The 26,276-nt window shown below is 38.1% G+C and overlaps 1 protein-coding gene across 1 annotated transcript in view; it reads left to right on the plus strand.

The window, feature by feature from the left end:
- Window positions 1–1,150: 1,150 nt before the first annotated feature.
- Window positions 1,151–26,276, plus strand: part of RNF19A (ring finger protein 19A, RBR E3 ubiquitin protein ligase) — a 57,316-nt gene continuing 32,190 nt past the window's right edge. Inside the window, exon 1 of the mRNA XM_059901492.1 lies at window positions 1,151–1,390. The gene's annotated coding sequence lies outside the window, so the exon portion shown is untranslated. The remainder of the gene's footprint in view (window positions 1,391–26,276) is intronic.

Below are 26,276 nucleotides of genomic sequence, written 5' to 3' on the forward strand. Positions count from 1 at the left end.
CCATCATTACTTCCTTTAAGAGTTGTGGTCAAATATACTTAGACCTAAACTGCTTAGAAACCTTGTTTAGTTTTCTAATTGGTAAATATTTACTGGGTTACCAAAGATACCAAGTACCCTCTGAAAGACCATGGCTCCTTGGTTTGTTTCTAATTTAAATTAGATACACTAAAACAAGGATTGATAGGGGGATATATTTAGTTAAGTAACAGATGGCGAAAGGACATTCTGTCCAGCATCTATAACATTCCTGTTTCTCAGTATTCCAAAGAGTGACTAAATCTTGAAATCAACTAGGAAGGAATGGACTGAATGTGTTTATTCAACGAAGATGAACTGATACCCAGTCATGTGTAGGTTAAAAAATTCAAAGGGGGTATGGCTGGCTTCAAGGATATGAGGGGGTGGAACGGAAAAAGTGGATTAAAGTAATTCAGAAGGTATCAAACATAACTGAAATATGAATTATGAATTCTTAAGGGACTCTGTGATATCAAGTGGGAAAAAAAGAGGTGACTGGAAGATATTCTCCGAACCCTCACGCAAGGTGTTCAACTGTGGCTAAGGGCTGCTCCTAGCAGCCCCTGCGGAAAACTAAGGTCCATTAAAAGAAGGGGGCGGCGGGGCGCAGCCACCCTGAGGGAAGGACATTTCCTCCCGGAGAGGTTAGAAACTCGCTGCAGCACCACGGCCCTGCTCTCCCTGGGGCTGCCAATCTAGCAGGTGAACCGTGAGAACACAAAGGAATGAATAATGGCGTGCGAAACGCCGAAAGCCGGGCTCCGCAAGTCCAGCATCTCCCTACACCTCCAGCCGCTCCCACCCGTCCTTGGAGGAGACACCTGCCCCACAGCCCGGCCCGCTTCGGGGAAGTCTTGCGGGATGATGGGCAGGAAGGGCCGCTGACAGCCCCGGGCGGGGAGACAGGCGGGAGGGGCCGCACTCCCGGCCGCCCGAGTCGCTGGCGGGGAGCTCCCGGGCGTGCGCGGGGCGAACACGAGCGAGCGAACAGCCGCGTCCCAGAGCCGCCCGCGACGGGCCGGGTGGGCGTGACGCCATGACGCAAGGCACGTGGGCGGTGCGCAGGGGCGGGCCGGGGGCGGGAGGAAGGAGTGGGAGGAGGGGGCGGAGACAGCGGGGGCTGCGGGAGGGGGAGAATGGCAGTTGCGGCGCTGGTTCCCGGGAACAGCAGTCAAGACAGAACTGCGGAGGAGGAGTTCGGGAAAGCGGCCGTCTGGACCCCTCCTCTCCGTTCCCCCCGCCCCAGCTGAGAGGCGCCTTGGCGGGTCTGAGGAACCCTCCTCCGTACTTCCTTTGGCTGCTGCCGCCGCCAGGAGATGGGCCTGCTCGCCCGCAGCCCTGCGCCCTGCGTCGCCCCGAGGAGTTGAAGGTACGGGTGGGTACTGGGGGAAGCTGCGCCCGGGAGCCAGAGGGCAGGGGCGGCTCCAGTTTCCGACACGGGGCGCTCCGGCTGCTACCCTTGCGCCCCTCCCCGGGACGGAAATGGATTCGGAAATCCCACGGGAAAGGAGCCCCTGCTCGTGCTCGGCGCGGGGCCGGGGCGGCCCGGGGGTCAGGTCTCGGGCTGGTTCCGCGTCCCCGGCTTGGCCCCGGCGCTGGCGTCCCCTCGGCCGCGCGGGCGGAGGCGAGGCGTGGCATACGCCCCGAGCCGTGTCCTCCTGGCCCGAGCAGTCTGGGGCGAGGGCGGCCGACCCGGCGGTGTTGTGACGGGCGGAGGCGGCGCTCCCCTCCTGCACTTCCCCGGCCCCTGGAGCAGGCGATGCGGAGGGCGGCCGCGGCGGGGAGGTGGCGGGGGCGGAGCGCATTCCTGATGGGTGAAATCGGCTCTAACGGGACCGATTTCCGGGCCTCGCTGCAAATTCGGAGCCGGGGCCAGCGCCCCCACCCCCTGTGGCTGGAGGCCTCGGGGAAAAGAGAGGGAGGCACTGGGGAACGTTCAACCGGGGGACTGCCACCCCCTGCAAAAGCAGAAATTAAACAGACGAAAAATGGTGTGGTCTGGGGTGAAGTATGTCTTAAGAGGGGTCCTCCAGGGTTGTCTTCCTCACGCTAAACCTTCAGGGAGTTCTCAGTCTTCATCCAGCGAGTAATGCCACTGTTTTTAATTTCCAGTTTTTCCTATCATTTGGCTTCCCCTCTGCCGTTGCCCTTCCCCCCACCCCCCGCCCTTTTCATTAATGGGAAGAAGGGAAATAAGTTCAGGGTTCATTAACCTCGCGACAAAGGGCAGTAAATAAAAGAGGGGAGAGAATGGTTAAGGCTACATATGGGAGAAAGAAAGGTCTTAATTTTTTCCCATTAGCTCTTAAAGGTAGAAATATACGAACGATGTTTTATTCTGGTTAATATTTACTATTCAAAATGTTGCGGAACGTCCTGTTGGGTGGACGTTGGAAAGAACAGCATTTAAATGCCTCTGCAGTTTTCAAACCCAGGTGTTGGCTGCAAACGCTAGTATTAAATGTTAGTAAACGGTGGAGGAATAAAGCAGTTCTTTTCTCTGATCGGTTGCCTTAAAATGTTTGTGATTTTTCCTTAGCATTCCACTTTTCTTTCTTTTTTTTTTTTTTTTTTTTTTTGGTAGGAACATGGCTGTCTTTTTATTTATACATATGTATTTTTTATTTTAACCTAATTCCTTGACCCTTTTTGTTATGTGAAGTCTGACGGTATGCCCAAGTTTCATTTTCGGTTTTGCCATTAACCATCTTAATGAGCATCTTTATAAGTCAAGCTGTTATTACCATATTGGCTTGTTTATGCTTCCTTAACACCCAACTGTCAGAACTGAATCAAAATGTAAATACTTCTATTTAGAAAATGGCGATGATCTATTGTTGACGCTTATTTTCAAATGTTCTTTGCTTGCTACGTGCAATTCCATGGTAAAGATCTAGAATTAAGTCTTGGGACCTAAACCGCATTATGCAACAACAACAACAAAAACCCTTTTTATTTTTATAGTTAGTTTTATTCCCCTTTCTATTATTGTATACAGTGTAACTGAAATTTAAATTTCATGTGTCCTCAGAAACTATTTTAATGTCACCACAAGGTGTCTTTCTGAGGAAAAAAATTACATTTGGCAACTAATGTCAGTGTAGGTTTTCAATATCTGTGACTTCCAGGAGGATTCCAGTAAGATTAACTTTTAAAACTGTAGCCTTATTTTAGGAGTTGAAACACAACTCAATTTTTAGTCTCCAGATAGTAGCTACTTGAAATATTGTTGTTTCATTTGAAAGACGCCTCAGTTGATCATTAGAGTTTATATAAAGAATGGTCCATTTTACTGTCTTCAGACCAATATTGGAATTTTTAAAATTTTGGTGGTGATTTGTAGAATTTTGGGTGCCTTTTTACTTGATTAAATGAAACTTTTTTTTCTACCTAACATATGAAAGATACTAAGATTATTGTCTGTTTTTAAAGCTACTTCAGCATTTTAGTGGAAAATAAATGCACTTCACACATTTGAAATAGAGGAAGTTGTAAGGTCATATTTTTGCAGTTGTGAATTAAGACACTTGGGGTTGCCTCTCTTCAATGGGATCAGATTGAAAGATATTATTCTCACGGGGTTGTTAGATGGAATTCAATATAGGTAATTTAAAACAAACTCTTTTATCATTTGAAAGAATCTCTTGTATATTATGGCAGCTTCTGATTTTATCCTTAACACTTCCTTAGATTTATCACAGAAATTCTTTGGTTTCTAATCATCCCTGCCCACACCGCCCCACCCCCATCCCCCCAATCTGGAGGACGCTGAGGACTGAAAAACGTAGTTTTCTGAATTTTTCAAGGAAGAGAAGGAAGACAAATATTTGTGATAACACGTCAAAATCCCTGGTCAGGTGCTGGGCAGAGAGTAAGCTAGGGATAAATTTTGTTGCATTTATATCTGAATTGCCTCTTTATATTTCTTCCCTACTCAGGTTATAAAGGAAATCTTAGAGAATTGTTATTTGTTTTTCTGATGCTTCTAACAGGTGACAGTTGATTGTCAAATGCAGGGCTGGTTTCGTGCTAAGCTTTATGATCTTTTATCATTTAAGGCCCATGTAAAAATTAGGCCATTTTGGGCTGAAGGCCAAAAAAAGGTTGAATTTCTAAATTTATATTTGATTGTATTGGCATTGTGTTTGGCAAACTAGCACTAGTAGTTTAATGATGGTCTGAAAGGACCCATGGTCGTATATGAAGTACTTTAGCTTAAAGGTTTTGGTTTGATCTTTTTTTAAGCAAAATGTTAATCTGATTACTTATGGAGATAGCTAAATTTTCCTTAGGTGATTTTTTTTCTCCAGTCAGGAGTAATTATTATTTTTCTTTGGCTTTTTAATTTTTAAGTCATGAGGTACCAGCTTTTGTTAGCTTTGTATAACCCTGCAACAACTATATATATAACCACACCTGCGCAGCTAAAGACTGTGGGATACTGTTTCTTTGCTAAACACATCTGTATTTCAGACGAGGGTAGAAAAAAGGCAGTGAAATCATTTTGGGTGTTTAAAACTTGGATACTTCGTTCATTTCTCAGTAGCTGTCATATGTCAGTAATACTTTCTGTGTTAAACTGAGAAAAATTAGCCCCTTTTGATAAAGTAGTTTTTGCTTGTATTGCTGTCTTTGTAGCTGTCAATAAAACCTGAACAATTAATTTGTTTATTGGTGACATTTTCTCGAAAGCTAAGATATTAGCTTAAAAAACATTATACATTCTTGTTCTATTGATGTTACCTACTATTTTCTTTTAAAAGTCATTTACTTGAGAAATGCTACTTGTTAATTTGTTTTTGAAGTCCTGCTTGGTAGAGTTTCCTTTTTTGTGTGTGAGTACACCAGCATTTTTTTTTTTAACATCTTTATTGGAGTAAATTGCTTTACAATGGTGTGTTAGTTTCTGCTGTACAACAAAGTGAATCAGCTATATGTATACATATATCCCCATATCCCCTCCCTCTTGCGTCTCCCTCCCACCCTCCCTATCCCACCCCTCTAGGTGGTCACAAAACACTGAGCTGATCTCCCTGTGCTATGCGGCTGCTTCCCACTAGCCATCTGTTTTACATCTGGTAGTGTATATATGTCCATGCCACTCTCTCACTTCGTCCCAGCTTCCCCTTCCCCCTCCCCGAGTAGAGTTTTCTTCTGTGAAATCCTCAGTAGGATAAAACTAATAAGGAGTTGTTTTAGCCCTCAAATAAATTTGTGCGTTGAATTTTGAAGCAAAATCCTCAGAAATCACCCTAGTTTGTTTAAGCCGAAAAGAAACTTCAAAACTCAGTCTTGGGTTCAAAAAACTGAACTTAGCCCCTTAAAATTATGTACACTTAACATTTTCGATCTCTGTCCTCCTCTGGAGACCCCTGAAAGTATAAACAGCCCTGCTGTAATGTGAATAGCAAGCAAGGTTGCCAGTTGTAGAGACTTCTGGTAGAGATGAGCCGTAGGAGGGAGCAAACTAGTTAGAGGGAAGGAACAAGAAACCAGGAGAAGCTATAGGGAGTGAGATAGTGTTAGGCTTCCAGATAAATTGTATATAGCATAATAATATAACTAATGTATCACAAAAATAGATGGCCATTACTATAAATCTACTGATGATTTATATTTTGTGATTTCTAAGTCAGGTATTGGCATTTGCTCCCCAAATGGTGAAGTATTCTAAGTTATTCTTATGCATATGAGATAATACATATGAAATGTGCAGTAGAAGTGTAGGAGATAATGTAAACTGTATGATGCTAGGGACCATTATCTTTGTTCACTCTTAAGGTCTCAGCACTTAGCATAAGGCCTGACAATGATAGGTGTTGGATAAGTATTTGCTAACTGAATAAAGTATGTATTGTAATGTAACTATTTCATAACTCTTTCTATAGCAGGGCTATCTAATAGAAATATAATGTAAGTCATAAATTAATTTAAGATTTCCTGTTAGCCACATTAAAAAGTAAAAAGAAACAGGTGAAATTAATTTTCATAATATATTTTATTTAACGCAACATATACAAAACATTATTGTCTCAGCATGTATTAGTGAATGACTTTACATTCTTTTATTCATACCAAGTCTTGGATCCACCATGTGGTTACACCGGACAGCACAGCTCTAGGAGTATTTTGTATGAAATGTTTTTTCCTTTCCACAGAAATTCTTTTGTCTTTTTTTTTTTTAATTAATTAATTAATTTATTTATTTTTGGCTGTGTTGGGTCTTCGTTTCTGTGCGAGGGCTTTCTCCAGTTGCGGCGAGCGGGAGCCACTCCTCATCGCGGTGCGTGGGCCTCTCACTGTTGCGGCCTCTCCCGTTGCGGAGCACAGGCTCCAGATGCGCAAGCTCAGTAGTTGTGGCTCACGGGCCCAGTCGCTCCGCGGCATGTGGGATCTTCCCAGACCAGGGCTCGAACCCGTGTCTCCTGCATCGGCAGGCAGACTCTCAACCACTGCGCCACCAGGGAAGCCCTGTCTTTTTTGATAGTCTCTTTCTAACATGTCTTTTGAGTCCAAATACAGAAGCACATATGTCATTGAATTGGAATTACTGAGTTGAATTGAAAGTCAGGATACCTGACTTCTTTCGTTTGTACAACTTTCCCAAAATGGCTCTGCCTCACTCTCTTTCCCTGTCTGTAAAATGAGGGAGAATGTGCTATCATCTGTTTCATTTGATTAGTATAAATTATGTCTTTGAAACACTTTCTTAACTACTCAGACAAGACTGTTACAAAATAGATTTTTAAATTATTAGTAACTTGTCATAGCAAATCTCAGTATAAAAACAGAAGGAAAAAGTACCCATGAGACTACTGGTGCTGAGGTCCTGTTACCTCCCACACTGGAATAAGTTACAATGAATGAATCAATACAAGATGCTCTTGTAACGTATTGAGTCAGGAGAGTTGACTAGGTCTGCTCCAGAACCAGATTTTAAACCTCTGATCTATTTAAATATTGCCTTAACTAATTTATCCTTCAGTTTTTGTTTGCATGAATAACCAACACTTCTTACATAGGCATCCTTAAATCAAAATCATGAAATAAGGTCCTTTGGAAAGAGAGGGTGGGGGCTGATTAAGTGCATTTAAGTGGGGAAAATAAAGCAACCATTTAGAAAAGTCTGTCATCACATCCTATAGTACAGGATATGTACTATATAGCACAGTAACTGATTCTTTTATCCAAGCCAGGGGTTACAGTGGTTACCTGCTAAGCAGTTACACATAGCCAAATATAGCTAAATCAAATACATAGCCAAATCAAATGGGTATCTCCTTATAGCCATGTCCTTTCATTAAAAATAATAATAATAGTAACTTTTAAAAAATTATAGATGAACATCCTTTGGCTTTTTGCATAAACATAACACACTTTACTGATGACCTTAGCAAAAATTTCTGGAGTCATGTAGTAGATTGTGTGGTGGCCCTCAAAAAGATGTTCACATACTAATCTCTGGATCCTGTGAATGATACCTTATTTGAAAAAAGAGTCTTTGCAGATGTAATTAAGGATTTTGAGATGAGGAGATCATCCCAAGTTATCTGAGGGGTCCAAAATTCAATGGCAGGTTGTCCGTATAAGGGAAAAGCAGAGGGAAATTACAGATAGACAGAAGAGGGGAAGATGCACAGAAGAGGTGGAGGCAATGTGAGGCGTGGAGGCAGAGACTGGAGTGATGTGGCCACGAGCCAAGGAATGCTTGTAATCACCAGAAGCTGGAAGAAGCAAAGAACAGATTCTCCTGTGCAACCCCAAAGGGATCGTAACGCTGCTGGATTTGAGGCTTTTACCCTCCAGAACTGTGAGAAAATAAATTTCTGTCGTCTGAAGTCACCCACTTTGTGGTAATTTGTTAACAGGAAACTAATATACAGTCAAAAGTAAAAAGATCTGTGCTTACTTCTGTTTTGTATCATGCATTGTGACTCTCAGAGACCAGACAGCCCTTCCTTTAGAATTCTTATCCATTCTGAGAAGTATCAGAGGAAGTGTCTTAATACCCTCAAGTCTGAACAGGCCTAAGAAATAGCTTATATCATGTAAGATACATTGTTATTGTCTCTCAGGTCGTTCTTAAGATACAGTTTATATTTAGGGAGGGGGCAAGTGTAATACTGATGGGATAGACCAAGAGGTTTTGTCTCATGAGGGTGTGATTCCTTCCACCTTCCCTATCTCCTTTACTGGAGCCTCCTCTTCTACCCTATATCTTAAAGTTGGAATGCCACAGGGCTCAGTCCTTACCCTTCTTTATTTATTCCTCTGGGAACTTCATCCATGCTTGTGATTTTACCCACCATTCGTATAACAACTCTTCCCAAAATTTTATCTCTAGGCCAGATTTTTTTCCTGAACTCCATGCCTGTCATGTGGGTATTTGGCTGTACATTCTCACCTAAGATTTAAAGGCATCTCTTGAATGTCTTTAAATGAACCCCTGCTCTTAGCTCCTCCCTAAACCTGTTCTTTTCACAGCCTTCTCCATTTCAGTGGACAGCAGTTTCAGCCTTCTGCTTAATCAGGCCAAAATCCTCTTGGAATCCATCAGGAAGTTTTGTCAGTTCTAGTTTCAAAACATATCCTTATGCCCATCATCATCTCTCTCCTAGAGTATTGCAGTAGCCTTTAAACTGTTCTCCATGTTACTGTCCTTACTTCTTCCTTCCCATTCTATTCTTTTTTTTTTTTTTTTAAAGGAATGTAGTTTATTTATTTATTTATTTATGGCTGTGTTGGGTCTTCGTTTCTGTGCAAGGGCTTTCTCTAGTTGTGGCGAGCGGGGGCCACTCTTCATCACGGTGCGCGGGCCTCTCACTATCGCGGCCTGTCTTGTTGCGGAGCACGGGCTCCAGACGCGCAGGCTCAGTAATTGTGGCTCACGGGCCCAGCTGCTCTGCAGCATGTGGGATCTTCCCAGACCAGGGCTCGAACCCGTGTCCCCTGCATTGGCAGGCAGACTCTGAACCACTGCGCCACCAGGGAAGCCCCCCCGTTCTATTCTTAACACTAGAATTATCCTTTTAAATTATTCAGATTCTAAACTGTCTCTGTTTAGAAGCCCCCTAAGTTTTCCCATCTCGCTTAGGATAAAAGCCAAAGTTCTTACAGTGGTCTGTAAAGCCATACACAACCTGGCCCCATAACATTCTGACCTGTCTCGTATATTCTTTGTCTTGCTCATTTCCCTCTGGCAGCATTCTGGCCTCTAGGCTATTCCTTGAACATACCAGGCACATTCCTACCTTAAGGCCTTTGCAGTGGCTGTTGCCTTTGCCTTGGATGCTCTTTCCCCAGATTTCCTCATGGCTAACTCCCTTCAAGTCTTAGTTTAAATGTCATCTTTTCAGTAAGCTCTGATCACCCTTTAAAAAGTTGTAATCAGCACCACACATACACACGCTCTTGATTACCTTAACTCTGCTTAACTTTTTTCCCACATTCTAGCAAAGAATCACAGTAAAATATTTAGGTGAAGTATTTAGAAAATTGTAAACTTCTATATAAAAGTATGAAACAATTTTTAGTAGTTTATCTGTAATTACTGACCTAGAATGATTTGTGGAAATAAGGTAGGTGTTGGGCCTTGAAAGAAGAGTAGGGCTTTAAATAAGCAGAGCAGAGAAGGTGGAAAAGAGTATTCAGGCAGAGACAAAGACATAGGAAACGTCATGGAGGTGAAACTATGTTTTGTTAATATATTTAACAAGTAGACCAGTTGGCTAGAGTGTGTTTTTATGTAGGAGAATGTTGAGAGACTAAGGTAAGATTGTGGAATGCCATGCAAAGTTTAAAGTTTACCTGTGGGAAGCAAATGGATGTTTGTAAGCAGAACTTAACAAAAGGCCAACGTGATAATTCAGAAACCAGGTGATTAATGAAGGTCTTGTGGAGGAAGTAAAGTAGTGTAGAAAGAGGACTGAGACTTTGGCTCTGCCACATTAGCTGCATGGATAAATCAAATAATCTCCAGACCAGCACTATCCAATAGAATTTTCTGCAGTGATGGAAACATTCTAGACCTGCACCGTCCAGTATGGTAGCCAGTGGCCACATATGGCTATAGAGTATTTGAAATGTGACTAGTGTAACTGAGGAACTGGAGTTTAATTTTTTTTAATTTTAATTAATTTAAACTTAGTTTCATATGGCTAGTGATGATACATTCGACTGAGTAGCTCTAGAATACAGTTTTCTCACTTATAAAATGTAAGATTAGGTTGGAACATTAGTGTCACTAGAAGGATAGGTTCCACAGCCAAATAAAGTTGATGCAGTGTTCTGAGAAAAGCAAATGGGTATCTAGCTAGCAGATGCACCTGTGCATGACTAGTATTTGTGAAACAGTTCCAGGTTTGTATCCTTTTCATTTGTTGTATCTCCATGACTTATTTGAGATCCCCTCTGTCTCTTGATTGCTGATTTTTTAAATTGGTCTTTAGGTTGATGCTTCCTATAGTTAAATATCTAATACATCTAATTTAATAGTATGTTTTATAATTATAGTTAAATCTATCTTGTTTCTTTTGAATTCTTAATGAGAAAGCCATAACAATGAAAAACCTTTATGATTGTTTACCTGTTGTGTAATTCTTACCTGGATTCTTCTGCTTTCTTTAGAAAATACTCCCTCACTTGTTTTCTTCCCCTATAAAATTAAGAAATATTTGTATTTCAGTTTTGCTTTTATTTTCGGGGGACATGTTTAGAGAGAAGCTCTATGAATGCTGTGTATCCAAAGGAAAATAGACACATGTTGCTTATTGTGCCTCTTGTTTCCCAAGAGATATTGTTCCTTCTGAGAATTACTTTATAATTTGAAGAAAGTTTTAAAAATAGCCTTTAGAACTTATAATCAAATAGCTCTTCCAGCCTGTGCTCTACCTAGTTATGTACATACGTCATAAAATTAAGCATACACAAACGCACACGCACATGCACACGCACACACAGTGATTTACCCTAACCAGAGGTTTCCGCTTCCCCCACCCCTCATGTTCTTTAGGAGAAAGAGACAAATGAACTTCCAAAATTGGAGAGGCAGGATACTGCTGTTATCAATACTTTTTATTAAAAAACAAACAAAAAACAACTTCCAGAAAAAATGGTTAGGACAAAATTAGCCCAAACACTTAGTATTTGTAATTGTCCAAATAGTAGAATTATTCAGATTAGTGATGAAACTGGTAAAATTCAGTTTGCAAAGATAATACTCATTCCACTGGCTTTACTAAGACCAAAGAGTATACCAACACTGTAGTGAATTTGGAGATATTTTTAAAAGAACAGAAAGAAATATTAATTGTCCACTTTTAACCCTAGAGTATGCTATGTATTACAGCTGTCTGTATATTTGTATATTAGAATCATAGTCTTTTAGAACTAAGGGGCCTTAGACATTACCTCATCCAATCACTTTAGCTTTCAAATAAGGAAGTTGAAATTCAAAAAGTAGACAGACTTGACTAATATCAGACTAGGTTAATATTTCCCTTCTGTTGATATATAGCAATGAGTATTTTAACCAGTTCAAAAACATTTTTTTGACAGCTGGATATCTTTTTTAAACCTATTTAAAAACTTTTTCATATCTCTGGGCCCTCTTTATCATACCCATCGTTTTGCACTATGCTTTTCCTACCTTCTCCCTATTGGTGTATTGTTTGCCCTTCTGAACAAAGAGTGCCTGGAATGAGCTAGTCAAAATGGTTTAAATCTTTTTTTTTTAATTGGAAAATGGAATGAATAATGCTTTTTCTTTCTGCAGCAGCTTATTTTTGTAATGGATTGAGTAATGAGTATTATTTGTAATGAGTATTATTAAAACCACATAGTACCATTCTATTCTACCTCCCAATCAAGAATAGGCTTAAACAGATAAATGTAACAGGTGTATGCTTGTGGAGCTGTTTAAGAACTATCTCTTTGGGGAGGCTTTGTGGCATATGGGAATAGTTTATTCTGAACTTTTAGTTTATGTTTCTAGGCGATCATAGAAATTATGTTAAGGATAGAGCTCAAGGTAGTATATTTGAGTCTTGATAAGCATTCACTTTCCAAAAAACTTGCTGGAAACTGATATGTGCCTATGTTAATGCTCTGTTGAGTTACCTCCACCTCCCCCATATATAAAAGTAGTTAAGTTGCAATTATTTACTCCACTTTTAACATTAGACCACTTGTCATAGGTTTGTAGCTGTATAAATATAACAAGGGTGAAAGCTATATTTATGTTGGAGAAATTCGTGTACTATAATGATGTATTCCAAACTTGCAAATGGCTAACTATTCTGATGACATTAGACAAGCCATTTCAGAGCCAACAGTTTCATTTTATTTCTAACCTTAAGCATGATAATCTCTTTTTAAACAGTTTTATCCAGTAAATGGTTCAGTTACATTTGTGCCATCTCCTCAGATATTTGTAATAGTTATAGCTAATATTTGTTAAGTGATTAATATGTCATACGCATGCTGGATTCTTTATATATTTTATTTAATCCTAGTAATAATCTTGTGGACTGTAGGTTATTCATTATTCCTATTTTACAGTTGAGTAAACTGTCTTAGTAATTTAACGCAGTGTCACACAGCTAGCTAATAAGTGTCAGAATCTGAACTTGAACCCAAACTTTGTGACTCCAAAGTCTGTGCTTTACTGTCTGAATAAAAAGATGCTATCATTATCCCATATTTGTATAGTATTTTAAAAATTTCCCGTCCAAGCTACTCGTAAGTTATTCCCTCATTTTACCTTATCTTGGGTAAGATAGTTGTGTCTGAAACAGACAACCCCAAAATCTCAGGCGGAACACTATAAAAGTTAATTTCTCACTCACACAGAGAACCGTGTGGATGACTCAGGTATTCCAATTCCTTCCATCTTGTGACTCAGCTGTCCCCAGAGGCCTACTTGGAGTCAATCACTAAAATTACTATATTCAGCCAGCTAGTGAGGGAAGAGAGAGAGCTCAAAGGATGATTGAAAGGATGATTTAGGGACTAGTCCTGGAAAGGGCGTCCATCATTGTACTCACATTGCACTGGCCAGGACTGGACACATGGTTGCATCTAGCTGCAAATGGAAGGAAAATGAAACAGGTGGGTATAAAACATCATCTCTGCCACAGATGATACAGAGAGGTTATTGCTGAACTAAAGCCACACAACCACTTGGTAGCTATCTATAGAACCCAGATTTCTTAGATCTGCGTATAATAGGCTCATGTTTCTGAGGAGACATTCCAGTAATTTAAAAGGCTTTTCTGTTGTATTTCTAGCACAGTTGCTGACTCTTTCTCATTGGGCATCAAACATTTTACTTTTTTGTGCCTGTTACATTTTAAATAGGAATATTGTTATTGACTTACCTTATGAGGAATGATAAACTTAAAAAAAAGTTTTTCAGTGGTAATTGCCATTTTAAGTGAAGATGACATTATTGCTTTATAATATCTTTATATTTATACTCAATTGTCCTTTGAATATACAACAGGTAGCCTTTACTTGTTAGATTTTGTTTTTTAAACATGTGATGGGTTATTCTAGGCTATCTACATACCTTATATTTATTCTTGCATTCTGAATCTGAGACATTTGTTTAGGGATGAACGTTGTTTTTTAATGTTCCCCCAAACTTTTTTGGAAGGAACTGCAACTTCAAATCTTAAAGGAATAGATGTATGTTCTAACTGAGCTAATAATTATGAATATTGTACTAATAATGTAAATTAGTGAGAACAGACACAATTTACAGAAACTGATGGTAACTTACTGGCAAATTAAATTCTGCCATCTCAGCAGTAGCAGTTAACAGTTTGTTATACTTTAGACTCCTTGGAGAATCTCTTGAAAGCTATGGATTCTATCTCTAGAATATACCTATATTCACAATTTAGTATACAGTTTTAGAAATTTCATGGATTTCTCTGAAGCCTATCCATGCATTAGCTGCTATTTTTAAGCATTTTTATCCTTCTCCAAAAATTTATTATCGTGCCTATTATGTTTTTACTTTAACAGACTGTATAAAGAGATGTTTAATGAGTCAGAGTGTTTATAAGATTTATAAGGAGAGTCTGTCTCCCTAATATTTGGACAGCAAGAATTATGCCCAGAGCCTGCACTGCTGCTGTAGCTGAATTTCCAGCTATATTGGGGAATAGATTTATTAGAAGAAAATATGACATTTTCACATTTGACATTGACAAGATGAATGACATTAACTTAAAATAACTTTAAACATATAAATAACCTTTTTGAGCAATATCAAACTTCATTATAATGAACTTTAGTGATTTATCACTGTTCAGATAAAGCTGTATATGAAAATCCAAGTAATTTAAATGCCTCAAATTTCTGTTAATGAACTTCTTGTTCAGATGTACAAAGGTCTGTTTATTTGGGGCCAAAATTAGCTTGTGTGCAGATACATCATTTCTAGTACATCACTTCTAGTTGTGGTCTGATCAAAGGAAGGCTCATGATAATTAATTCTGTTTTTTGGTAATCAACTACTACCAAATTATACCTAGGCATATTTAAATTTGATATGTTGTTTGCAACTCTGTATATAGTAAATGCTATGGAAGATAAATATTTCCTTTTTTCAGTGCCTTTGGAACTTTATTTAACACTAGAGGAAGAGTAAGGCCAAAAAAGTGAATTAAGTTTCAAGGATATCCCCCACTGTTTACTTACCATATTTGTTTCTGAAGTTATGCACAGTGAGCTAAATTAATTTTCTCTATGCTAGATCATTTGGTCAGATAACTAGTGATTCGTCTTTGTACAGCTTAAATTGTCTGCTATTTATTATGCTAGAAAACCATTGTCACTGTGAAAAATAGAGTGCTGTCAGAAGCACGTATGTATAGTCTTTTAGAAAAAAAGCTTTAAATGGGATATTGATAAATATTTGTTCAGATTATGGGACTATCATATATGCTCAAATATAAAATCAAGTCTTTTTTCTTTCAAAATTATGCTTATGAAAAAAGGGAATCACTTTATTATAATTTATATCCTTGCCAAGTCACTAATATTATTGTTTGGGGAAGACATAGTCTGAAATGTCTTTATTCAGTGCTTGGTTAGGATGCACTAGAATGAAAGTTCCACAGAACAAGGGCCTTGTCTCTCTTGTTCACTCTTTATGTCTACCACCTAGAAGAGTATTTGGCACATGATAGGCACTGAACATATTTGTTGAAAGAGTAAATGAATTAATGATTATAAAGAATAATGAATTAATGCATGCTTAAGCTAAAATTTCCTATGACAGCATCATATACAGATTCAAGAATACTGTATCTCAGATCCTTTGGTAAAGGTCTCCTTTGGAAAACTGCCAGATGTTTTTCCCCCAAAGTGTATACAGCTTTCCTCTTGAGGAAAAGTTCATGCAGCACAGGGCAGCTGAAAATCAAGCAGAAAACTAAAGTCTTACTGGCCTAAGGTGTCAAGGGATGGAATTTGGGACTGCCAGAATGGCTGGAAATTAAGTGGATAAATCCCAGAAAGGAGGGAGTTGTAGTAGGATAGTCCTAAAATCTATGGAAAAACTCCCCTGAAATACCTAGGTGACCCCTGAACTCTGCAGAAAGATTCCAAAGAGCTCAATGGAAAATAATAGCAGTTAGGCTGAAAAAGCTGACTAGAGATTTCACCTGCTACTCTCTGCAGGGGAGACAATTTGGTGTTTGATTCCCACCAAATTAAGGGGTTTTAAACATTTGTGCCCAGAGACCCATTCTAAAACATAAAACCAGCCTCCACAATTTTGACTTTATTAGCCAGTGATTTAACTGCCAGGTATAATAAAAATCCTCACTCTTAAAAGCAGATAAGAAGCTGTAAAAGTCTCTACTGCTTAACATCCACAAAATCCAGTTTATAATAGACAACTACTAGACATGTGAAGAATCAGGATAATGTGATTTAGTGTCAAGACCATCCACCCCAAAATTGTAGCTGACCCTAAAATTAGCAGAATTAGCAGACTTTAAAGCAACTGTAATATATTCAGTGACCTAAAGGGAGATGCATGATCATGATGACTGAATAGATGGGCAATTTCAACAGAGAAATAGAAACTATAAAGAAGAAGAGACAGTCTAGAACTGAAAAGTACAATATCTGAAATAAAGATTTTACTGAATGGATTTAACAGCAGATTGGAGAAGGAAGAGGAAAAAGTTGATGAACTTGAAGCTAGATCAACAAAATTTGCCAATCCAAAGAATGGATAAAAAAGATTACAAAAAATGAACAGAGCCTTGATGGCCAATGGGACAGTATTAAACTAACATGTGAATAGCAGAAAGAGAGGTAAGAGACAGACATAGACAGTAGGGTAAAAAATATGTTCATTGAACCCCAAGTAGGATAAATAAAAGGAAAACCACATCTAGGCATATCGTAATCAAACTGCTGCATGTCAAAGATGGAAAGAAAATGTTAATGTAGCCAAAGGGGAAAAAACCCCACATTACTACAGAGGAATTAAAATATCAGTGAAGGATGACTTAATCAGAAATGATTGGAGACCAGAAGACAGTGGAATGACCTATTTAAAGTTCTGAAAGGATAAAGCTATCAACCTGGAATTCTATATTCGGAACAAAATATCCATGAAAATGAAGGTGAAATAAGGACATTTTTCAAATAAACAAAACTTGAGAGAATTCATTGCTAGGAAACCTGCAACACTAAGAAATGCTTAAGGAAGTTGTTCAGGCTGGAGGGAAATGACATCAGACATCAGATGAAACTTGGATCCACAAGAAGGAATGAACAGTACCAGAAATGGTAAATATGTCTATAAATAGATTTTATCCTCAGAAAATACTTTGTAAGCATATAAAGCAATGAAAGAAGAACTTGGTAGATGTGACTAAATAAACATCTTAAACCTCTTCAAAAATCACAAAATTCAAGGGCAAATATTAAGAGGAAGTAAATATGAAAGGTTTAAAGTCAAAGAGGACCATTAATGTTCCAGCGTTAAAATGGGCAAAAAATATGAACAGATAAATCATTGAAAAAATAAAGAGGGCTGTAAGCCTGAACAAACATTCAATTTGTTTAGTAATCAAAGAAATGGAAATGAAAGTACTTACTTTTTTTTGCCACTTAGAAAAAGCTATTGAAATGATATAGGGTGTTGATGAGAATTCAGGGAAGTAAGCACCTTTCCAGTTGGTGGGAGCATAAATTGGAACAAAACAGTTCGGTAGTTTATTTCAAGAACATATTTTGGAAGTCCATACCACCTAGGTAGCAAGAAATTCATACACCAAGAAGTAGCCTACCAAATTAGGTCAGAGGTAGGTAGAAAGGAGATCATTATTCAATAATTGGTGTTGAGATAACTAGCTAGCCATTTAGAAGAACTCAAATTTTGATCTCTACTTAGTCCTAACATGAAAATAAATTGAAATGGATGAAACATGTAAGCAATAAACAAACAAAGCATAGAAGTACCAGAAAGAAACATGAGCAAATTTTAAAAATATAATCTTGGAGTGAGCAAGATGTTCCAAGACAGATATAGAATCCAAAGGTCATAAAGAGAAAGATATGTGAATTTGAACACACACACACACAAAATTTTAAATTCCTACATTGGAAAATTGCCATACAGTTTTTTTTTTTTAATTTATTTGACACATAATAACAAAGTTCCTTTACATAAAAGGCCTTATATCAACAGCAGGATGTGAACATGTGGTTAGTTCACAGAAAATGAAATGTGACTTGGAAACATTTGAGAACCACATATAATACCAAATATATAGTCATTAAAATTTTTTCTTTATTCCTCATCTTCTCTCAACCTCTCAACATAAGTATATATGGCTGAAAAAGTTTAATGGCCTGTTATGCTTTTGTAATATAAAATAGTATTTTAGTAGCATCTAAAATAGAAAGTCTCATTTCTTTATGTTCTTTATTCTCACTTGAGTATGAGATAGCTCAGGCTTCACTAGTGACCAGAATTAATTATCAATAGAAACTGTGCTGGGAATCTCTGTACCTATTCCCTCCTCACTTCAAACAAACAAAAACAACTTTTTATTTAGTCCTCTTTCCGTTCTCTTCAACAGTGCTATTAAGTGTTTTTGCATTCTACTTTTATTACATTCATGTTTTAGAGGTGCTGAACATCTGGGTGTCAGACATCAGTAAAAGAAATTGAAATCAGAAACCGTAGGTACTCTTTGCTCTTATACTTAGCATTTATCAACACAAAATTATTGGATTTTCTCCGTCTTTCTACCTTTGCGAGAAGTAACAGAAGAAACCTAATTTTAGCTGAATAACAGAGGCAAAAACAGATATTCAAGAGTATAATGGGATTTTCTCTTGGTAAATTAATTTCTTTATTGTCTATAAACTTTATTTTGCCTAGCCTTCTATATCCAAAATACCCTTTCATGAGTCTTAAATCACACAGGCATGTGGGTGGTTAGTAGATGCTACTAAAACGTTTGTAGTTAGGAGATGTTTATTGGTTGAATATTTTAAATCTGTAATTCTTGAAGTTGTATAATGTCAAGATATTCAACATGTCTTATTTATCCTGTAGCACAAGGGTCCCCAACACCCCCAACCCACGGACCACTGCCATGGCAGCACAGCAGGAGGTGAGTGGCAGGTGAGCAAGTGAACCTTCATCTGTATTTACAGCCGCTCCCCATCGCTTGCACTACCGCCTGAGCTCCACCTCCTGTCAGGTCAGTGGTGACATTAGATTCTCATAGGAGCGCACACCCTACTTTGAGCTGCGCATTTGAGGGATCTAGGTTGTGCGCTCCTTATGAGAATCTAGTGCCTGATGATCTGAGGTGGAGCTGAGAATGTGATGCTAGCGCTGGGGAGCAGCTGCAAATACAGGTTATCGTTAGCAGAGAGGTTTGACTGCACAGAGACCATAATAAATCAATTGCTTGCAGACTCATATCAAAACCCTATCAGTGAGTGGCAAGTGAAAACAAGCTCAGGGCTCCCACTGATTCTGCATTATGGTGAGTTGTATAATTATTTCATTATATATTACAATGTAATAATAATAGAAATAAAGTGCACAATAAATGTAATGCACTTGAATCATCCCGAAACCGTTTCCCCACCCCCGTCCATGGAAAAATTGTCTTCCACGAAACCAATCCCTGGTGCCAAAAAGCTTGGGGACCGCTGCTGTAGCACTTGTGGGGTAAAGATTCTTTTCACAGTTTAAAAAGCTGAATGTGGTAAGGTTGTATCACTTAAAGAGAATCTTACAGCAATAACAAGCCAAAAGCAAAGATATGAACAGAATCCTCAGTTCCTCACTTCCACTTATGTGTGTTCTGCATCATAATTTATTTATCCAGTGTTTATTAGGCACCTACAATAAGTTACAAGTTGTATTAGGTACTAGAGATACAAAGCTTGTCTTACATTTCACTTCAGCTAACATTTAGCATAGTGCCAGGTTTTAGCACGTGCCAATTTCACTTTCTTCTCATAACATCTATTTGAAGTAAGTGGTATCATCCATATTTTGTAGTGGAGATCGCAGACTCAGGAACGGACATAATCTGAGATTTTATAACTAACAGTGGCTGACCAGGTCTTGACTCCCAAATTCTCTTCTTTATCCATCCAGACTGGGTGTTTTTTATTTGCCCCTCCAGATCCACTCCTCATCCTTCCTTGACTTTCTCTGTGCCCCAGAGGAGGTTGACCTAGTCTAAGGACTGCCTCACTTGGGCTCCTTTGTTGGTTTCTCGTTGGATTTAGCCAGTGTGAGGCATTGGTGGATATTGGAGATCCAGAGAAGAGAGAAGCTGGGTATTTATTCTTCCAGTTGCCATTGGACAGCTCCCTCCCTGCTCCTTCTTTCAGAAGGCTGGCAGTGGTTTCCTGAGTACTTTGCCATCCCTATTGGTTCCTTTAACCCTACCCACACCTTTGTAAATGAGCCCTTCAGTTATCTCTTTGAAACTGCTTTGTTTTTTTGCTAGGACCCTGACTGATACATACAGCTTTTCAAACATGGGCTACTATTTGTATGGATTTGAGCTTTCTAACTCTTTTTATCTATCCTGTGTTTATAAGTTGAGCATTTAAAATCTGCAACACATTTTCACGTCAAACAATATTGTAATTGTTTATTAGGTGCTTCACCTGGAATGGTCAACTTCCATAATTTTTACGAAGAATAAAAAATAGCGTGCTGCCAAATTAGATGTATTTTTTGATGCGTCGGTACGAAGTTATCAGCACTTCTACTACATCTTTGGTCCATAAAGCTTTGACACGTGGTAGAAATACCTTTGTTGTGGGCTATTCCTATTTCTTAATTCCTCACATATTCCTCAAGAGGTACAAAAAAGTTAGAATCAAAGAGATCTTGACTTTAAAGAGGTATAAACACTGTGGGCTAGAGAAGGTTAGGTAAGCAGGTTCAGGTCTTTGTCCTTCATACCAATCTCAGGTGGTAGTCTTCAATTTAAGTACATAAAAAGGTCAGGAGGTGGGGCTCCTTTGCCAGCGATAAAAACTAATTTTTCAACTGGTTTCTTCAGGGGGATGAAAGTGTGTAGCAGCAGTTGGCAGAGGGTCTTCGTTACTTGTTGGAGTTGTGCTAGACTGGGAAAGAGGGGAAAAGAGAGCCATTTCTCATATTTTAATTAGCAAGTGATTGGAATTTCTTGTGACATTGGTGTTAAGAGAATTGCCTCCTATATGATTTTAGATACTTGGTTGAAAATACATAATATGGGGTCTACTTGTATTTTACTCTCCTTTTCTGCTTCACTAAGCTCTTCTAGCATCTGCAATTACAGATCTATACTTTTATTTAGAGGGGAAAGGTATACCCACTAAGCCAACAGCCATAACATCATGGAGGCCAACCTCAGTTATCTTTTTCCCCCACTGCTTTTCTTCATGTTATCGATGTGTTGTACTTCGACAAATCCTTGTGATAGTAAATCAGTTTAAAGAATATCCAAAGTTGGGGATTATTAGGAGTTGTATATATTTCAAATTATTAAGTACATTTACTGCCTCTCATCATCTCTTCCTGCTCTGAAATGATGTAAACTACTCTAGGTTTTTAATACATAATTTATTTTGCATTTGATCCAGTAGACCTCATATTTGTCTTTGTAAACTTGGTGTGAGCTAATTGGACGTTTTAAAAAGTAGAGCATGGGGTTTCCCTGGTGGCGCAGTGGTTGAGAATCCGCCTGCCAATACAGGGGACACGGGTTCGAGCCCTGGTCTGGGAAGATCCCACATGCCGGGGAGCAACTGGGCCCGGGAGCCACAATTACTGAGCCTGCGCGTCTGGAGCCTGTGCTTCGCAACAAGAGAGGCTGCGATAGTGAGAGGCCTGCGCACCGCGATGAAGAGTGGCCCCCGCTTGCCACAACTAGAGAAAGCCCTAGCACAGAAACGAGGACCCAACACAGCCATAAATAAATAAATAAATAAATAAAATTTAAAAAAAACACAACACTGAGCTTTCCTACAATCTACACTTCCCTGTATGTGACACTCCACAACATTTTAAAAAAAAAAAAAAAAGTAGAGCATGTATATGCCTAGGAGGCGTGACAGTGAAATAACAAGATTTTTTCTTGTGCTTATGAAATAGTAGCATCACTTCAGTGACATTGTGTCATTTTAAGAAATACTCATTTGGTATTTATTCACAGTGTCTATGTTCATGACACCATCTTGGCTGTGTGTGGTATTAAAGAAATCACAAATATTCAAGTTCTACATTGAAAACCTTATTAAAACATTGATGGTAATCAGGGCAGAAAAACAAGTGAACACAGTAAAAATTTCTTATCTGAGTTATAAAATGTGAGTACAGTTTAGTTAGGAGGAGAGAAAAGGGAGTGGCATTTCAGACGGGGGAATGGCTTGAATAAGGCATGGAATTGAGGGATAGTTAAGACCAGCCCTAGATGATATGTAAAATATAATTGTCTTTTGTTTTCTGAGGCAATTTTTGATATACTGATAGTGACTGGAGTTGTTTCATGAAGGCAACTGCAGACAGATGATGGTACTGAGGGCGAGATATCAGAAGACCTGAATTTGACCCTAAACCCTGTTATTTCCTAACTGTGCAATATTTACCCTCTCTGCACTTCAGTTTTCTCATCTATCAAATAAGGATAATAATACCCATTCCATAGGACAATGAAGTTTAAATCAAAAGTGCTTTAAAAGCACTTTAAAACTCTACTGTGTAGTGGTATTATTATATACAACGTATTTTCCCTTCTTTTTCCAACCAGCAACCCAGCTTTTTGTTTTAGAACTCAAATAATATTTTTGTCTTAATGGTGTGTGCATTTCTGAGGCAGAACATAACAATAGTACTGACAGATTGATACAGTTGATAGTTTACTTTAAAAAGTTGAGTTCAAAAAGAATACTATATTAAATGATGCAAATAATAGATTTTTATTTTTCGTTGGAGAATAAAATCAGCTTTTTCTAAAAATAAGTTTCTAAATCACTGAAAGTTTTTTTTTTATAATTTCACACATTTTTGTCATCTGTTCAAATTGGCAGAATTTCTGTAGTGCTTTTTTTGTTTTTTTGGTGGTTAAGGGTATAGTCTCAGAAATCCAAGTTAGTTTACTAATTTCTAAATGTTTATGCAAATAAACAGTTTGATTAAAAACTCTTTGTTATGGGTGAACCATATAATCTTAATTTCATATACCACTAAAATAATTAGGTTTAGTTCTTTACTTAATACTCTGAGTCTCTGATTTCCCATCTGCAAAGTTAGAGTAAACTTTATATTGCTAAAACTTGTATATTGTAAATCACTGAGAGGAGGGGAAGGAGGGACGAATATGTCCACACTTTGGGGTGTTGGGGTGAAATATTGACTATATCTTTTGAATCTGCTGTTATGCAGGGCCTCTTATTAATCTTGTAGGTGGCTTGCAAGATGGCTTCCTTTTTAAGATGAATTCTGTAATAGCCTATAGTTTGTCATAATGTCTGAAAGACTCCCTCTAAATCTGGTGGAAATGGACTCAGCTGTTTTCAAGAGTTGTAGTAACAGAGACAAATTTAATGTATATAAGTTTATAACTATTGGTTTTGTGATATATATTTCTTCTCCAGACATATCGCATTGAGTATAGAGACCCATGTCTATCCTGTTTGTGGTGGTAACCTCAGGGTTTAGCACGTGCTAGGCTTAGACTTTAACTCTGAAATTAAGCCAAAGTCCCCTTGATTGAGGCATTCCCAATACTGTTGGGTCACATGCTTTTAGACACCTTTCGTGGATTTTTTCTACAGGATAGTCATTAATTTATGCGGGTTTTTTTTAATGTCTCTCTTATCTCTATACATAGGTTTTTAAGTACTACCTCACTATAGCCCCATAGGCTGAAAATGACCTTAAACTGAGGTTGTTTTTTTCTTTTTAATGGCACTTTTATTTTTAGTACCTAAACTAATGAAAAACAAGGAGCCTTGTTTTGGAGGCCAAGCCTATAGAATTCTGTTTTTAAGTGAAAGTGTTTAGCAGACTCTCTTTAGAATTAGTGGTTCTTGACCAGCGTGTGCAACTAAATTACTGAGGAACGTTTTCAAAATATACAAGTTCTGGACCACATCCTACCCAGCTACCCAGCTCTAGAGTGGAATATGTTTTTTGTTGTCGTTTGTGGGGTTCAATTAGCTGGTTTTTTAAAAAACTGTATGCAATAGATGCTCATGATACAATTGTAAACTATGCAGAAAGCAGAAAGTGAATACTAAAGATTATTCTCCCCAAGGTAGCCATTGTTAATGGTTTAACATTTTTCCAGAAATGGTGTAGGTACATGTAAACCTCTCTGGGTGCGTTTTTTTCCACAAATGGGTTCATACTATACATACTATTTTGCAGTTATTATTGTTCACTCAGTATTATGTAGCGAGATCTTTTCCGTATCATTACACGTAAATTGTGGTTGGTTCCTTTATTTTTACCACTTCCCTGTGGGACACAAGTTATTTCCAGGTTTTGTGTGGGGGCTTGTTTGCCTTGTTTTGTTTTGTTTGCTTCTGTCAGCTAGGCTGCAGTGAGTTTCCTTGCACAATATTTCTTTGCACACTTGTGTCATATTTTCTGAAGGATAAATTTTACATGTAGGATTGCTGGTCAAAGAACAGTTCCATTTTGAAGTTTGATAGATAGTGCCGAATGGTTCCCCAGAGTTGTGCCGATTTGCAGTCCTCCCAACAATATGTGAGGTGCTTCTTTCAATACATGTTCACCAACCCTTTCAACCTTTGTCAGTCTAATGTGTACAAAGATGGTGTATCTGATGTTTGAATTTTCATTTCTTTAGTGTTGTTGAACACTGTTTCCTATCTTCCTAATTTTTGTAATTCTTTTTCTCCAAACTTCCTCCTTATATACTTGCTTATTTTACTACTAGGTTGTACATCTCTTTCTTACTAATGTGTAAAAGCTGTTTGTATACTAAGGAAATTTGTTCATTGTTATACATGTTTTACTAATTTATCACGTCATCCTACTTTATAGTATTTTTTACCATATAAAAATATTAAATTTTTTAGTATTCAAATTTCTTTTCCTTTGATGCCTATTTGTTTATTTGCAGTATGTTTTAGAAAGGCTTCCTAAGTGGGATGACCGTATGTTCTAGTTTGCCCCTGTTATCCTAGTTTAAATATTAATAGCACCTCCATTCACTCTTACTAGGTTCTTTTTTGGATAATTAATTATATGGGTATCCAATTTCTAAAAGTGTGTTTTGAAAAATTCTCCAGCTGATATTCATTAAATACCACTGGTTTAATGTTTTAAATGATAAATTCTTAGGACAGAATCCCCAAGATAGATTCCCTCTACAGTTCTGGTCATTGATACATTTATTGAACCCTGTTGTACAAAAAGCATTTTGAGATGCAAGAGAATATAATAACTATAAAGAAGAAAATGTGCAGAAAATTTTAGTTCATTTACCATCACACTCTATATTTCCCTCAGAATTAAGGGAATATGCTGCAGATGATGGGGAAATATAAACTGATAGACATGAGTAAAGTTTGCCTGAGTGAAACATGTGTGGATATCACCTCAGGGAGCTTGTTTTTTTTTTTTGACCTTTAATCGTGTTATAACAGTCACCAAGAAAAATGCATTAATCATGAGTCTGTGGGTCAGTGATTTATCACAAAGTGAACATACCTTTGTACCCACTATACATGTGCCTCTTCCTTTGTGCCTCTCCTCAAAAGGTAGCTACAGTACTGACTTACAACAACATAGATTAGCTCTGCCTGTTTTTGAACTTTATTTAAATGGAATTATACAGTACATGTCCTTTTATGAGAGATTCATTCTTGTTTTATGAGTAACAGTATTTTGTTCATTTTCATTGCTTTCTGGTATACCAGAATATACCAGAATGTGGAATGAATATACCACAACTTGTTTATCCATTCTACCGTTGATGGAAATATAGGTTGTGACCAGTGTTTGGGCTTATTATAACTAGTGTTGCTGTGAATGTTGTTATGTAGATATTTTGGTGCATGTATGCATTCATTTCTCGTGCATTCATATCTAGGAGTATAAATTGGGTAATAGAGTATCCATGTGTCCAAATTTGGTAACTACTGTTAAACAGTTTTCCAAAGTAGTTTTCCAAACTCCTACCAGCAGTCCACATCTTTGCTAACATTTGGAAATGTCAGTTGGAATTTTAGCCATTTTGCTGGGTGTGTAGTGGTCTCTCAGTGTGGCTTTAATGTGTACAACAAATGATGTTGAGCACTTTTTCATATTCTTTTGTGAAGTGCCTGTTATGTCCCTCACCCATTTTTCTATTATATTGTCTGCTTTGTCTTGTTGACGTCTAAGTATTCTTTCCATATTCTGGATACTGGTCCTTTATTAGTTTTATGTGGCAAATGTCTTCTTCCACTCCCTTAATACTGTCTCTTCATTTTATCGTAGTCCAATTTAACAATCTTTCATTTTATGGTAAGTACTTTAGTATGTTTTGTTTAAGAAATCTTTTCGTTGAAATATTCTCTTCTATCAACTCCTAGAAGCGTTATGATTTTACCTTTCACATTTAGATCTATGAACCATCAATTGATTTTTATGCAGGGGGTTAGCTATAGGTTAAGTTCCTTTTCTCTTCTCAGATGGTAACCAGTAAAACAGTACTATGTTGTTTTTGTTTTGTTTTTGA

Source organism: Balaenoptera ricei, chromosome 17 (genome assembly GCF_028023285.1).
Source record: "Balaenoptera ricei isolate mBalRic1 chromosome 17, mBalRic1.hap2, whole genome shotgun sequence".
Taxonomy (NCBI): domain Eukaryota; kingdom Metazoa; phylum Chordata; class Mammalia; order Artiodactyla; family Balaenopteridae; genus Balaenoptera; species Balaenoptera ricei.